The sequence below is a fragment of the Entelurus aequoreus genome, linkage group LG06 (genome assembly GCF_033978785.1).
Source record: "Entelurus aequoreus isolate RoL-2023_Sb linkage group LG06, RoL_Eaeq_v1.1, whole genome shotgun sequence".
Lineage (NCBI taxonomy): Eukaryota > Metazoa > Chordata > Actinopteri > Syngnathiformes > Syngnathidae > Entelurus > Entelurus aequoreus.
In genome coordinates, this window is record NC_084736.1 from 13,613,915 (window position 1) to 13,630,727 (window position 16,813).

The following is a 16,813-nucleotide window of genomic DNA, read 5'->3' on the forward strand; positions in this document are numbered from 1 at the left end:
ACTTGTAAGAAACTTACTTTTTTTGTCGCCATGGAGGCGAGGATTAGTAATTTAGAAGTAGCTAAAACACTGCCGATTGCTAGCCATGTTTTAAAGCACCTCTTCCTGAGGGTGTTTCAGTGTTATAACTTCACCTTTATCTTTAATTTTTAAGCCAAAATGCGTCCGTTCTCCCTTTCTGTCTACACACTGTGTCTGCTTGTAAGTACTCTGTGATTGTGCGCTGCCGAACATGCTCCTCTGCTTGTAAAACCAGCAATGTCATGACGTGACGACGACATGCCGTCATGCCTATACTTTTCAAACATAGAATAGTACCATTTTTGATTCATTAGTACTGCGATACTATACTAGTACCGGTATACCGTACAACCCTAGTCCATACTTATGTTCATTTCAATATTCAATCATTAAGTCAATTAAAAAACTACTAGCATTTACGACGAATGATGAAGGCGTGTGGTGATAATACGCGATTATACTCATTGTATATTATGTTCCATTGCATTTGCAAGATTAAAAATAAGTTAAATACTGTTAAAAACATAACACCAATACTGTGGCCTATTTTTTTTTAGCATGAATGAAGAATAGATCTTAATAGCATCACAATTGTAAAAAGAAGTTAGCCACTTTCAAAGCATTTTACATGAATGACAAATGAATATTTCTTGTATTTTAATTCATCTTTATTTTACAGAAGTATAAACAAGTTAACCACTGTTAGTAAAATTCATGAATGTCAGATTAATTTTTATTTTAACTGAAGTGTAAAAAGAAGTGAACCACTATTAATAACATTTACATGCATGTTAAATTGATCTTAATTGTATTTTAATGAACCTTTATTTTACAGAAGTGAAAAAATATGTTGCATAAATGACAAATAACATTAATTGTAATTAATATTATTGTAAGTGTAAAATAAGTTAACCACTGTTAATAAAAGTGTATGTTGATGTGAAATTATTATTTGTTGGATTTTAACTCATTTTAATTTTACAAAAGTGCAAAAATATGTTAAAAACATAAAAGCAATACAATGAACGTGAATTGATTATTTTTGTAACCACGAACAGTAAAATGTATATGAATGACAAATTAACCCTAATTTTAACACAAGTGTGAAAAGAAGCTAAACACTAAACAAACAAAAAAACCACTTCAATGACCTTAAAAGCTTTAACACGCTAGCTTATAAAGCACCTTTACTTTTACATGTAAAAAAAACCCCAACAAAAACATATTTTTTTGCAGGTAAAAGTATATTTAATGACAAAACAAAAGCTATAGTGCAGCTGGGAAGTGCACCGGAAGCGTAGGGAAAGCTATGCAGGAACAAAGTTAAAACAGACACTAGCCCGCAAAGCATACGACCACTGTTAGTGACATTTGCATAAATGACAAATAACATTAATTGTAACAAAAGTGTAAAATAAGTTTACCACTGTTAATAAAAGTGTATGTTAACGTGAAATTATTATTTGTCGGATTTTAACTCATTTTAATTTTACAGGAGTGTAAAAAGAGGTTAAAAACAAAAGCAATACAATGAAGTGAATGGATTATTTTTGTAAACACTGACAGTAAAATTGATACGAATGACAAATTAATCCTAATTTTAACACAAGCGTAAAAAGAAGCTAAACACTAAATAAATACAAAACACACACTTCAATGACCTTAAAATGTTATTTTTTTATATCAATAATAACAACAACAACAACATCAGCAAATAGAATATGTACAAATATGATAGTAAAAGTGATATCAAAAAAGCAGCTAGTGAAATAAATAATACAGAAATAACAATGAGGATTATTACACTACATATGGAGCAGTACAAATACCAATAAAATAGCACTATTGATAATGATTAATAACAATATTTACCTCTATTAGCAACAATACTATTGTTTAAAATGCAACTGTAAGCTTTGCGTACTCGCAGACTCACGGATATACACTCTAGAGGCCAGGTGTGCAGGGTTAAACAAAGGTTTAATGTTTTCCAGTTTTCAATCGTACGTTTGTCCAGACTTTTCAGTCTCACCAGTCCTCCTCCCCCTCCTGCACCCGGCCGCTCACTGTTAAAGATTAGATGAACACGTACCACCTGCGCAATCTAATCATCTGCCAGCTGTGTCTCGCCGGCAGCACATGCCACGCCCTCGTCTGATGGCGCTCTGTTTTCAGCACCATGGGCAGAGGCGGTGACCTTTACTCCTGCAAGTGGGCTGATCACACTCCCTTTCCACAGCAACATTATGTATATGTAATGATAACTTGAAATACAAAAGAAAGCAGATAAATGGAGGGGAAGAAAGAGAAGCCAACTATATTAACCTTGTAGATTGTTATAGCAACTATAGCTTAAGCTTTGTCAGTGTGCCATGTGTTACACAGTTTCCCCTAGGGCAACGACGTTAATATATGTTTGATGAAACGTGATTATATGCATGAGTGTTTGTATGTATATGTACTTGTATATGTACAGGATGTGTATATGTATGTTTGTACAGTGAATGTGTATGTACATGTATGTGTATATGTGTGTTTGTACAGTGAATGTATATGTACATGTATGTGTATATGTATGTTTGTACAGTGAATGTATATGTACATGTATGTGTATATGTATGTTTGTACAGTGAATGTAAATGTACATGAATGTGTATATGTACATGTACATGTATGTGTATATGTATGTTTGTACAGTGAATGTATATGTACAGTATGTGTATATGTACATGTACAGTTTGTGTATATGTATGTTTGTACAGTGAATGTATATGTACAGTACATGGATATGCATGTTTGTACAGTGAATGTATATGTACATGTATGTGTATATGTATGTTTGTACAGTGAGTGTATATGTACAGTACATGTATATGCATGTTTGTACAGTGAATGTATGTGTACATGTATGTGTATATGTATGTTTGTACAATGAATGTATATGTACATGTATGTGTATATGCATGTTTGCACAGTGAATGTATATGTACATTTATGTGTATATGTATGTTTGTACAGTGAATGTATATGTACATGTATGTGTATATGTATGTTTGTACAGTGAATGTAAATGTACATGAATGTGTATATGTAAATGTACAGTATGTGTACATGTATGTTTGTACAGTGAATGTATATGTACATGTATGTGTCTATGTACATGTACAGTATGTGTATATGTATGTTTGTACAGTGAATCTATATGTACAAAATGTGTATATGTATGTTTTTACAGTGAATGTATATGTACATGTATGTGTAATGTACATATACAGTATGTGTATATGTATGTTTGTACAGTGAATGTATATGTACAGAATGTGAATATGTATGTTTGTTCAGTGAATGTATATGTACATGTATGTGTATATGTATGTTTGTACAGTGAATGTAAATGTACATGTATGTGTATATGTACATGTACAGTGTGTGTATATGCATGTTTGTACAGTGAATGCATGTGTACATGTATGTGTATATGTATGTTTGTACAGTGAATGTATATGTACATGTATGTATATATGTATGTTTGTACAGTGAATGTATATGTACATGTATGTATATATGTATGTTTGTACAGTGAATGTATATGTACATGTATGTGTATATGCATGTTTGTACAGTGAATGTATATGTACATGTATGTGTATATGCATGTTTGTACAGTGAATGTATATGTACATGTATGTGTGTATGTATGTTTGTACAGTGAATGTATATGTACATGTATGTGTATATGTATGTTTGTACAGTGAATGTATATGTACATGTATGTGTATATGCATGTTTGTACAGTGAATGTATATGTACATGTATGTGTATATGTATGTTTGTACAGTGAATGTATATGTACATGTATGTGTATATGTATGTTTGTACAGTGAATGCATATGTACATATATGTGTATATGTATGTTTGTACAGTGAATGTATATGTACATGTATGTGTATATGTATGTTTTACAGTGAATGTATATGTACATGTATGTGTATATGTATGTTTGTACAGTGAATGCATGTGTACATGTATGTGTATATGTATGTTTGTACAGTGAATGCATATGTACATGTATGTGTATATGTATGTTGGTACCTTAAACGCTTTAACACGCTAGCTTGTTAGCTAACCATGAAACACGTGGCACTAAAATAGAAAATATTTTATGAGTAGGTTTTGCATTTTAACTGTAACGTAGTGGTAATTATTGAACAATGTCTTTGTTGTCGTGCAAAATAAAGGATGGGAGACATCGGAAGAAACCTCTTCGGCGGAAACGTAATGACTGCGAGCGCGCAGACGCCACTCTTTGTTTACGGCGCCGACGCCGACAATAAAACGAGCTGTTTGAAGGAAAGCGGAAAGCAATCAACATTTGTCAGCTGCCTGTCAACGAGCCGATGATTTATGTGCGATGGCGCCGCTTGTTTGCCCATCCTCCTACCGGCCGCCTCGTGGCGTTTTTGATTGGAGCGCCGTCGAGCTGCATGCGGCACGTGGCGAGGGGGGAAAAGTGGCGGTGTCACCTTGTCACTCTCGGGCTAGCCGCCAAACTACCGGGGGGAGGTGCGTGTGTGCATGCGTGTGTGTGTGTGTGTGTGTGTGTGATGAATCATTATGATACCCCCCCTTCCCCCTCAATCTGTCCCACTCTCCACCCTCATCCTAACCCCATCACTAACACTGTAATTATCTGCCTGTGGAGGATGGGAGGTCTGCAATAACACTCAAGTTTGATCGTGTGTGTGTGTGTGCTGTGTGTGTGTTGTATTTCTACCCTTCTTGAGACATCAACAAGGAAAAGTACCTTCCATGTGAGGACCGGTGAACCAGTTAGGACCGAAATCATGGTCCCAATACTGGAAAACCAGAGACAAATACTAAAGTCCGTGAACATTGCTCCAAAGTCAGGATTTTTTGTTGATTGAATGTGCATAGAAAAGTAAACATTGACAAGGTGCAAAGGTAGCAATATATGATAAAACAAGACGGCAGCTAAAGAAGGACTTCCCTATTCATCCTCGGAAATAAAACAGAACAGCTGATTTTACGAGTCCCGGTGCTGACGTAGGACAACCCGCGTCCCATATGTGACCATAGGATGAACAAATATATTACGGTACCAAGACTATAGTGGCCATTAACAGTTAGCTTCTACAGCTGGGTTGCCGAAAATGCAGCACAGGGGCCATCTGTGGTCCGTGACTCGTTTGTCATCGGCCTTAAGCACATTACAAAAAACAAAACATACAGATCTCATTTGCACCCCTGGTGGTGAAATCTATCAAAATTAGGGTGATCCCAAAAAAGGAGGGATTTTTCAAATTGGCTGTGTGTCTGTTTTAAAAGTGCTCCCCCTCTGGTCAACATATGAAATAACAAGTGTGTGTAAGAAATTGAAATGCGCTCTGTTTTTGTCCAAAATTATTTAAAAAAAATAAAAATAAATATGTATATAGAGACATACTGTAATAACTTAAAGTAAATAATGAAGATTAAAAACAAATTACAAAAAAATAAAATAGAATAACTAAAAGCAATCTTTTTCTCACAACGTGTCGACTTTTTTCTTATGAAAATGGGAACAATTATCATGTTCTTTCTGTTTCTGTAGTATTGTAATATTTTCTTGGAAAATGATTACTTTTTTATGTAAAATTATTACTTTTTAATGCAATATGGTGACATCGGTCATATAAAATTCTGACTTCCATCACAACATTGCCATTTTTTGATTAAAATGTATGACTTTTGTCATAATTTTGCCAAGTAATTTTCAGATTATTATTATAAAAATGCCAACATTTTTAAAGTTTTCTTATACAATTGTGACTTTTGTCGAGTAAAATTACGACTCTCTTCATAAAATTGCCAAAATGTTAAGCTTTTCTTGTAATATTGTGACTGTTATTGAGTAAAATTCCAACTTTTTTCATAATATTGCACAAATGTTCAGTTTTTCTTGTAAAATGTTGACTTGCATTGAGTAAAATTACGACTTTTAATATAACACCGCCAAAATTCAAATTTTTTCTTGTGAAACTGTGACCTTTTTCTTGTGAAATTCCAACTCAGTTTTCACAACAAGCTTTTTTAAATTTGCATAGTATGTATATATTATTAATGTTGTAAATACAAATCTTTATATGTATAGAAAGGGTGGTCCTAAAGAGGTAGGCATTTTTTGGAGGTCTCAAGAAGGTAAAAAATACAAGAATGTGTGTTTGTGTGTTCTTGTATTTATACCCTTCTTGAGACGTCAACAAGGCTGTCCGTGCTACTATTTTTCTGCCAAATATCGCGCACGGACGCTGTTAATGAACCTCACACAAAGTGACTTGAAATTTCTCACACAGCTCGACTAAAACACCCACGGTTGATTTGGAGTGTTTAGCTTTAACATTTTGTACAGACCTTTATACAATTTGAGCAAGATTGATTGAATAAACACGGCTGCCATCGAGAAAAAGGGGCGGGACTTAGCAGCGAATTATTCATACGTTGTTAACCATTTGTTTAAAAAGCTTTCAATTTTGAATGGAAAAGTGTATTGCACGAATGCTAGCATGTCTCCCAAAGATTTTGAGCACAACCCAAAGTCCTTACCACAAATATTATTTACAGTCAAGGAGTAATTATATATATATTTTCCACTAATATCCTTTCCAGTCATGGAGTGATTACCGTATTTTTCGGACTATAAGGCGCGCTTAAAATTTTTACATTTTCTCAAAAATCGACGGAGCGCCTTAGAACCCGGTGCGCCTAATGTACGGAATAATTCTGGTTGTGCTTACCGACCTCGAAGCAATTTTATTTGGTACATGGTGTAATGATAATTGTGACCAGTAGATGGCAGTCAAACATAAGAGATCGGTGTGGACTGCAATATGACTCAAGTAAACAACACCAAAATGTTATATGTCGTATTAAAAGTACAGAACATTACACACGGCGCTCAAAAATCTATCACAATGTTTTAGTACGACTTTGGTAAGCTATGAAGCCACACCGCTTGTTGGATTGTACTGTGCTTCAACATACGAGTATTATTATGGTGTGTGTATAAGGTAAGACATATTATCTGGCGTTTTGTTTCGCAATATTATGCAAAAGCAACTTTTCTTACCTTTTGGTACCTGCTGATCTGTTTTTGGGATCTGCATAAGTCCTGAAAATGTGCGTGTGTCCGCCTTTGTAGTCGATAAGCTTCTTCTTTTTTCTCTATCTTCTTGTTATGGGACATTCACCCTCCGCTGTTGCCATTTCTAATATAAAGTAGTGTAAAGTTCTAACTTATATCTGTCAGTAAACTCGCCATGAAAGCGCTAAAACATACCGGTGTAGTGAGTTTACATTATTCACCCAAGGAACTTTGGTTATTAGAGAGTTTTGGTCGGACGGTTTTTTTCTGGCCTTGTTGTTGTTTCCGGATGAGGAGATGCTGCTCCGTTATTGATGGAAGTAAAGTCTCAATGTCATTAAAACAGTTAGCGCCATCTTTTGACACTTCTTCCACTCCCGTCCTTGCACGCTACACCGCTACAACAAAGATGGCGGGGAGAAGCCGCTGCCGAAGGTGAGGCACGTAAATAAGACCGCCCACAAAACGGTGCATCTTAAGCGACTGTCAGAAAGCGACTTGAAGATGATCGGTAAAACATCATATATGCAACATTTTGACCAAAGAACTACCATTACATGTTATGTAGACCACAAGGAAGTGTTTTACATTTAGAAAAAAAATCATAATGTGACCCCTTAAATGCGCCTTTTCATCCGGTGCGCCCTATGGTCCAGAAAACACGGTATATCGTTTTTTCCATAAATATATTTTACACTCAAGGAGTGATTATATACATTTTTGCTGACCCTAAACCCCTAAAAAACACAGCTCACTATTCCCCTCAAGGGTGCAAGATCACAAGTTAGCCTTGGCAAAGTGATAAATAGTGTTGTTTTTAGAGAATAATTATATAAGAAAGTTAGTCAATGCATCTCTCCGGTTGTAGGACGTGTTACATTAACACTGTTGCTCACAGCAGATAAATATTTATATTTATGATATCTTGAGAAAACGTCTTATGGAAGAAGCTGTTAATTTTGCTGCTTTATGGTGCAAACTTCCACAGATGGCAAGTTTTGAGTTTGTTTGTTTTTGAATCGATGTGTAGCAGGCTAAAAATGTACTATGAAGAAAAGGATTACCAAGTAAAATAAGTAATTTTTTAATCGTAGGTATAAATCCAGTGATGGGCAGTAACAAGCTACATTAATTACGTTTTCCAGTAACTTAGTAGTAGCGTAGCTACTTTTTTAAACGAGTAGCATTTCCGGACCATAGGACGCATCGTCAGATTGAAAGGTGAAGAATCACTTCCTGTCCTGGTGCTCTTGTTTTGTCAGTACTTCCTGTTTTGGTATGTGTGTTGTAAAGCACCTTTAAAAAAATCCCAACAAAAACATACTTTTTTTGCAGGTAAAAGTATATTTAATGACAAAACAAAATATGTGTTAGTTACCCATGCCCTGGGCACTCATACACCCCCATACCATGACAGATTCTGTTTTTTGAACCATGCGCCTATAACAATCCGGATGGTTCTTTTCCTCGTCAGACCACAGAACACTTTCCCGGTTTGCATCAGTCCATCTTAGATGAGCTCGGGCCCAGCGAAGCCGGCGGAGTTTCCGGGTGTTGTTGATAAATGGCTTTCGCTTTGAAGACATGATCGAGGTCCACGGTTTCCAAAAACAATTTTAAATGTGTACTCGTCAGAACACAGAACACTTTTCCGGTTTGCATCAGTCCATCTTAAATGAGCTCGGGCCCAGCGAAGTCGGCGGAGTTTCCGGGTGTTGTTGATAAATAATAATAATAATAATAATACCTGGGATTTATATAGCGCTTTTCTAAGTACCCAAAGTCGCTTTACATGTTAAAAACCCATCATTCATTCACACCTGGTGGTGGTAAGCTACTTTCGTAGCCACAGCTGCCCTGGGGTAGACCGACGGAAGCTTCGCATAGTAGAGTTTTAACTTGCACTTACAGATGTAACAACCTATAGTTACTGCCAGTTGGTTTTTGAAGTGTTCCTGAGCCCATGTGGTGATATCCTTTACACACTGATGTCGCTTGTTGATGCAGTACCGCCTGAGGGATCGAAGGTCCGTAATATCATCGCTTGCGTGCAGTGATTTCTCCGGATTCTCCGAACCTTTTGATGATATTACGGCCCGTAGATGGTGAAATTCCTTAATTCCTTTGCGGTAGCTCGTTGAGAAATGTTGTTCTTAAACCGTTCGACAATTTGCCCGCGCATTTGTTCACAAAGTGGTGACCCTCGCCCCGTCCCTTGTTTGTGAACGACTGAGCATTTCATGGAAGATACTTTTTATACACAATCACCTGTTCCCAATTAGCCTGTTCACCTGTTTGATGAGCATTCCTCAACTTTCTCAGTCTTTTTTGCCACTTGTGCCACCTTTTTTGAAACATGTTGCAGGCATCAAATCCCAAATGAACTAATATTTGCAAAAAATAACAAAATTTACCAGTTCGAACGTTAAGTATCTTGTCTTTGCAGTCTATTCAATTAGAAATCATTGTATTCTGTTTTTATTGACCATTTACACAACGTGCCAACTTCACTGGTTTTGTAATATATAGCATCGTTACTACGCCGCGGCACAGGCTCGTAGCAGGTGTGGCGCTCTTCAATCTCCCAAAGACGGCCGGTCGGAGGACCTTTGAGCTCGCCGTCACCGCCGCCTTCCCCTCGGATGCTAACTCGAGACACTCGGGGTCGAGGGGGTTCTGACCGCAGACCCAGTCAGGGAAGATCAAGGTCTGCCGCGGAAATAGATGCTCCCGTGGCGGCGGTGCTGTCACAACAGGCTGACGGCCGTCGCGCACACCGGCTCGGCCAGGTGGGCGGAGGTTACCCTGGGGGTCTCTGGAGGGTCTGATGTCGAGGACGCACACTCTCGGTCACCGCGACGACAACGAGGAGTGAGAGTGATGCGTTCGCTGCCTTCAAGCATCCGTTAAATAGTGCGCTGACTTATTGTTCCATTATTGACACTTTATATAGAGCGTATATAGATGCTGTATTTCAGGGGTCACCAACCTTTTTGAAAGCAAGAGCTACTTCTTGGGTAGTGATTAATGCGAAGGGCTACCAGTTTGATACACACTTAAATAAATTGCCAGAAATTGCCAATTAACTCTATGTTATTATTAATAATTAACGATATATACACTTAATTGAACGGTTTAAAAGAGGAGAAAACATGAAAAAAATGACAATTAAATTTTGAAACATAGCTTATCTTCAATTTCGACTCTTTAAAATTCAAAATTCAACCGAAAAAAAGAAGAGAAAAACTAGCTAATTCTAATCTTTTTGAAAAAATTTAAAAAAATAATTTATGGAACATCATTAGTAATTTTTCCTGATTAAGATTAATTTTAGAATTTTGATGACATGTTTTGAATAGGTTAAAATCCAATCTACACTTTGTTAGAATATATAACAAATTGGACCAAGCTATATTTCTAACAAAGACAAATCATTATTTCTTCTAGATTTTCCAGAACAAAAATTGTCAAAGAAATTCAAAAGACTTTGAAATAAGATTTAAATTTCATTCTACAGATTTTCTAGATTTGCCAAAATATTTTTTTTGAATTTTAATCATAATAAGTTTGAAGAAATATTTCACAAATATTATTCGTCGAAAAAACAGAAGCTAAAATGAAAAATTAAATTAAAATGTATTTATTATTCTTTACAATAAAACATTTTTTTTTACTTGAACATTGATTTGAATTGTCAGGAAAGAAGAGGAAGGAATTTAACAGGTAAAAAGGTATATGTGTTTAAAAATCCTAATCATTTTTAAGGTTGTATTTTTTCCTCTAAAATTGTCTTTCTGAAAGTTATAAGAAGCAAAGTAAAAAAATTAATGAATTTATTTTTAACAAAAGAAGACCAAGTCTTTAAAATATTTTCTTGGATTTTCAAATTCTATTTGAGTTTTGTCTCTCTTAGAATTAAAAATGTCAGGCAAAGCGAGACCAGCTTGCTAGTAAATAAATAAAATTAAAAAAATAGAGGCAGCTCACTGGTAAGTGCTGCTATTTGAGCTATTTTTAGAACAGGCCAGCGGGCGACTCATCTGGTCCTTACGGGCTACCTGGTGCCCGCGGGCACCGCGTTGGTGACCCCTGCTGTATTTGAATACATAATAGGTGCAGGCAGTAAGATGACATTGATTACCTGACTAGTCGGCTGAGTGAAAGCAACCACGTCCCTCGACTACATAATTGAGTAGCGTGACAAACGTTTATTTATGACCAGCCTGAGAATTAACTTGTCGTCATTTTTTTTATTTGACTGCAAACTGGCAATGACAGCGTCCATTAGTTTGTTAGTCACACCCGTCTAGTCACGTTGGGTTTTACACCGTTTATTGGCGGCTACTCTGCTACCAGATGAGGCAATTCCTGAAGGAATTACGTGTGAATGCTCCAATGCTGAAGTTGAACTAAAATCCTGGAATTTTTTTTTTTAGAATTGTTGAAGTAGAGCACACAATTCCCGAAGAGGCGGAATATTTTGGAAGTTGGAACAGTTTGAATCAGATGAAAAACGTGGGAATTGTGGAGCTTTGATAGGATGTTGAAGGTGGAATGGGTTAAAAAATGTCCCGGAAAACCTGGAGTTTTGGGAAATCTCTGAATTTTTGGAATTTGTCAAAAGAAAGCCCGCAATTTCCTAACAGGCTGAATATTTGGAGGTTGGAACAGTTTGAATCAGATGAAAAATGTGTGAATAGTGGAACTTTGAAGTATGTCCCATTCATTTCAATAGGAATTTCCCAAGAATTTGGGAATTTTGGGAAAAGCTGGAATTTTTTTGAAAATGGTAAAAAAAACTTGAATGGTCTGAATGAGTTGAAATGCTTAGTGTTGAAGATTATCAAATCGGTCGAGAAATGTTAAAGTAGTAACATGTTGAATTGAGAAATGGTATTATGGAATTCCTGGAATTTCGGGAAAACCAGGAATTTTCCCAGTTCAAAAAACAACTTTGTTTTTGGTCCTAATTAAAAGGAATTTTTTGACGGTGGAACGGTTAAAGTGGGTTGAAAAATGTGGAAGGAGTAGTTGCCAGAAAAAAGGGTGGAAATAGGGTTTTGGAAAACAAGGAATTCTGGAAAATTCTGGCATTTTTTTGAACTTAGAAAAAGGGTTGTTTGAATTTCCACTATGGTGGAATATGTTGAAAGTGGAATGGTTTGAATGGGTAAAAAAAATGTCCCGGAAAACCTGGAAAATCTCTGAATTTTTGGAATTTGTCAAAAGAAAGCCCGCAAATTCCTAACAGGCTGAATATTTGGAAGTTGGAACAGTTTGAATCAGATGAAAAATGTGTGAATAGTGGAACTTTGAAGTATGTCCCATTCATTTCAATAGGAATTTCCCAAGAATTTGGGAATTTCGGGAAAAGATGGAATTTTTTTGAAAATGGTAAAAAACTTGAATGGTCTGAATGAGTTGAAATGGTTGGGGTTGAAGTTTTTCAAATCGGTCGAGAAATGTTAAAGTAGTAACATGTTGAATTGAGAAATGGTATTATGGAATTCCTGGAATTTCGGGAAAACCAGGAATTTTTCCAGTTCAAAAAACAACTTTGTTTTTTTGTCCTGATTAAGAGAAATGTTTTGACGGTGGAACGGATGAAGTGGGTTGAAAAATGTGGAAGGAGTAGTCGCCAAAAAAAAAAAGGGTGGACATAGGGCTTTGGAAAACCAGGAATTCTGGAAAATCCTGGAATTTTTTGGAACTTAGAAAAAGGGTTGTTTGAATTTCCACTATGGTGGAATATGTTGAAGGTGGAATGGTTTGAATGGGTAAAAAAAATGTCCCGGAAAACCTGGAAAATCTCTGAATTTTTGGAATTTGTCAAAAGAAAGTCTGCAATTTCCTAACAGGCTGAATATTTGGAAGTTGGAACAGTTTGAATCAGATGAAAAATGTGTGAATAGTGGAACTTTGAAGTATGTCCCATTCATTTCAATAGGAATTTCCCAAAAATTTGGGAATTTTGGGAAAAGCTGGAATTTTTTTGAAAATGGTAAAAAACATGAATGGTCTGAATGAGTTGAAATGGTTGGTGTTGACGTTTTTCAAATCGGTCTAGAAATGTTAAAGTAGTAACATGTTGAATTGAGAAATGGTATTATGGAATTCCTGGATATTCGGGAAAACCAGGAATTTTTCCAGTTCAAAAAACAACTTTGTTTTTGGTCCTGATTAAGAGAAATGTTTTGACGGTGGAACGGATGAAGTGGGTTGAAAAATGTGGAAGGAGTAGTCGCCAAAAAAAAAAGGGTGGACATAGGGCTTTGGAAAACCAGGAATTCTGGAAAATCCTGGAATTTTTTGGAACTTAGAAAAAGGGTTGTTTGAATTTCCACTATGGTGGAATATGTTGAAGGTGGAATGGTTTGAATGGGTAAAAAAAATGTCCCGGAAAACCTGGAAAATCTCTGAATTTTTGGAATTTGTCAAAAGATAGCCCGCAATTTCCTAACAGGCTGAATATTTGGAAGTTGGAACAGTTTGAATCAGATGAAAAATGTGTGAATAGTGGAACTTTGAAGTATGTCCCATTCATTTCAATAGGAATTTCCCAAGAATTTGGGAATTTCGGGAAAAGCTGGAATTTTTTTGAAAATGGTAAAAAAAAACGTGAATGGTCTGAATGAGTTGAAATGGTTGGTGTTGAAGTTTTTCAAATCGGTCTAGAAATGTTAAAGTAGTAACATGTTGAATTGAGAAATGGTATTATGGAATTCCTGGAATTTCGGGAAAACCAGGAATTTTTCCAGTTCAAAAAACAACTTTGTTTTTTTGTCCTGATTAAGAGAAATGTTTTGACGGTGGAACGGATGAAGTGGGTTGAAAAATGTGTAAGGAGTAGTCGCCAAAAAAAAAAGGGTGGACATAGGGCTTTGGAAAACCAGGAATTCTGGAAAATCCTGGAATTTTTTGGAACTTAGAAAAGGGGTTGTTTGAATTTCCACTATGGTGGAATATGTTGAAGGTGGAATGGTTTGAATGGGTAAAAAAAATGTCTCGGAAAACTTGGAAAATCTCTGAATTTTTGGAATTTGTCAAAAGAAAGCCCGCAATTTCCTAACAGGCTGAATATTTGGAAGTTGGAACAGTTTGAATCAGATGAAAAATGTGTGAATAGTGGAACTTTGAAGTCTGTCCCATTCATTTCAATAGGAATTTCCCAAGAATTCGGGAATTTCGGGAAAAGCTGGAATTTTTTTGAAAATGGTAAAAAAAACTTGAATGGTCTGAATGAGTTGAAATGCTTAGTGTTGAAGTTTATCAAATCGGTCTAGAAATGTTAAAGTAGTAACATGTTGAATTGAGAAATGGTATTATGGAATTCCTGGAATTTCGGGAAAACCAGGAATTTTTCCAGTTCAAAAAACAACTTTGTTTTTTTGTCCTGATTAAGAGAAATGTTTTGACGGTGGAACGGATGAAGTGGGTTGAAAAATGTGTAAGGAGTAGTCGCCAAAAAAAAAAGGGTGGACATAGGGCTTTGGAAAACCAGGAATTCCGGAAAATCCTGGAATTTTTTGGAACTTAGAAAAAGGGTTGTTTGAATTTCCACTATGGTGGAATATGTTGAAGGTGGAATGGTTTGAATGGGTAAAAAAAATGTCCCGGAAAACCTGGAAAATCTCTGAATTTTTGGAATTTGTCAAAAGAAAGCCCGCAATTTCCTAACAGGCTGAATATTTCGAAGTTGGAACAGTTTTAATCAGATGAAACATGTGTGAATAGTGGAACTTTGAAGTATGTCCCATTCATTTCAATAGGAATTTCCCAAGAATTCGGGAATTTCGGGAAAAGCTGGAATTTTTTTGAAAATGGTAAAAAAAACTTGAATGGTCTGAATGAGTTGAAATGCTTAGTGTTGAAGTGTATCAAATCGGTCGGGAAATGTTAAAGTAGTAACATGTTGAATTGAGAAATGGTATTATGGAATTCCTGGAATTTTGGGAAAACCAGGAATTTTTCCAGTTCAAAAAACAACTTTGTTTTTGGTCCTAATTAAAAGGAATTTTTTGACGGTGGAACGGTTAAAGTGGGTTGAAAAATGTGGAAGGAGTAGTTGCCAGAAAAAAGGGTGGAAATAGGGTTTTGGAAAACAAGGAATTCTGGAAAATTCTGGCATTTTTTTGAACTTAGAAAAAGGGTTGTTTGAATTTCCACTATGGTGGAATATGTTGAAGGTGGAATGGTTTGAATGGGTTAAAAAATGTCCCGGAAAACCTGGAGTTTTGGGAAATCTCAGAATTTTTGGAATTTGTCAAAAGAAATCCCGCAATTTCCTAACATGCTGAATATTTGGAAGTTGGAATAGTTTGAATCAGATGAAAAATGTGTGAATAGTGGAACTTTGAAGTATGTCCCATTCATTTCAATAGGAATTTCCCAAGAATTTGGGAATTTCGGGAAAGCTGGAATTTTTTTGAAAATGGTAAAAAAAACTTGAATGGTCTGAAAGAGTTGAAATGCTTAGTGTTAAAGTTTTTCAAATCGGTCGGGAAATGTTAAAGTAGTAACATGTTGAATTGAGAAATGGTATTATGGAATTCCTGGAATTTTGGGAAAACCAGGAATTTTTCCAGTTCAAAAAACAACTTTGTTTTTTTGTCCTGATTAAGAGAAATGTTTTGACGGTGGAACGGGTGAAGTGGGTTGAAAAATGTGGAAGGAGTAGTCGCCAAAAAAAAAAGGGTGGACATAGGGCTTTGGAAAACCAGGGATTCTGGAAGATCCTGGAATTTTTTTGAACTTCAAAAAAGGGTTGTTTGAATTTCGACTGGTGGAATATGTTGAAGGTGGAATGGTTTGAATGGGTTAAAAAATGTCCCGGAAAACCTGGAGTTTTGGGAAATCTCAGAATTTTTGGAATTTGTCAAAAGAAAGCCCGCAATTTCCTAACAGGCTGAATATTTGGAAGTTGGAACAGTTTGAATCAGATGAAAAATGTGTGAATAGTGGAACTTTGAAGTATGTCCCATTCATTTCAATAGGAATTTCCCAAGAATTCGGGAATTTCGGGAAAAGCTGGAATTTTTTTGAAAATGGTAAAAAAAACGTGAATGGTCTGAATGAGTTGAAATGCTTAGTTTTGAAGTTTATCAAATCGGTCGAGAAATGTAAAAGTAGTAACATGTTGAATTGAGAAATGGTATTATGGAATTCCTGGAATTTCGGGAAAACCAGGAATTTTTTCAGTTCAAAAAACAACTTTGTTTTTTTTTCCTGATTAAGAGAAATGTTTTGACGGTGGAACGGATGAAGTGGGTTGAAAAATGTGGAAGGAGTAGTCGCCAAAAAAAAAGGGTGGACATAGGGCTTTGGAAAACCAGGATTTCTGGAAAATCCTGGAATTTTTTGGAACTTAGAAAAAGGGTTGTTTGAATTTCCACTATGGTGGAATATGTTGAAGGTGGAATGGTTTGAATTGGTAAAAAAAATGTCCCGGAAAACCTTGAAAATCTCTGAATTTTTGGAATTTGTCAAAAGATAGCCCGCAATTTCCTAACAGGCTGAATATTTGGAAGTTGGAACAGTTTGAATCAGATGAAAAATGTGTGAATAGTGGAACTTTGAAGTATGTCCCATTCATTTAAATAGGAATTTCCCAAAAATTTGGGAATTTCGGGAAAAGCTGGAATTTTTTTGAA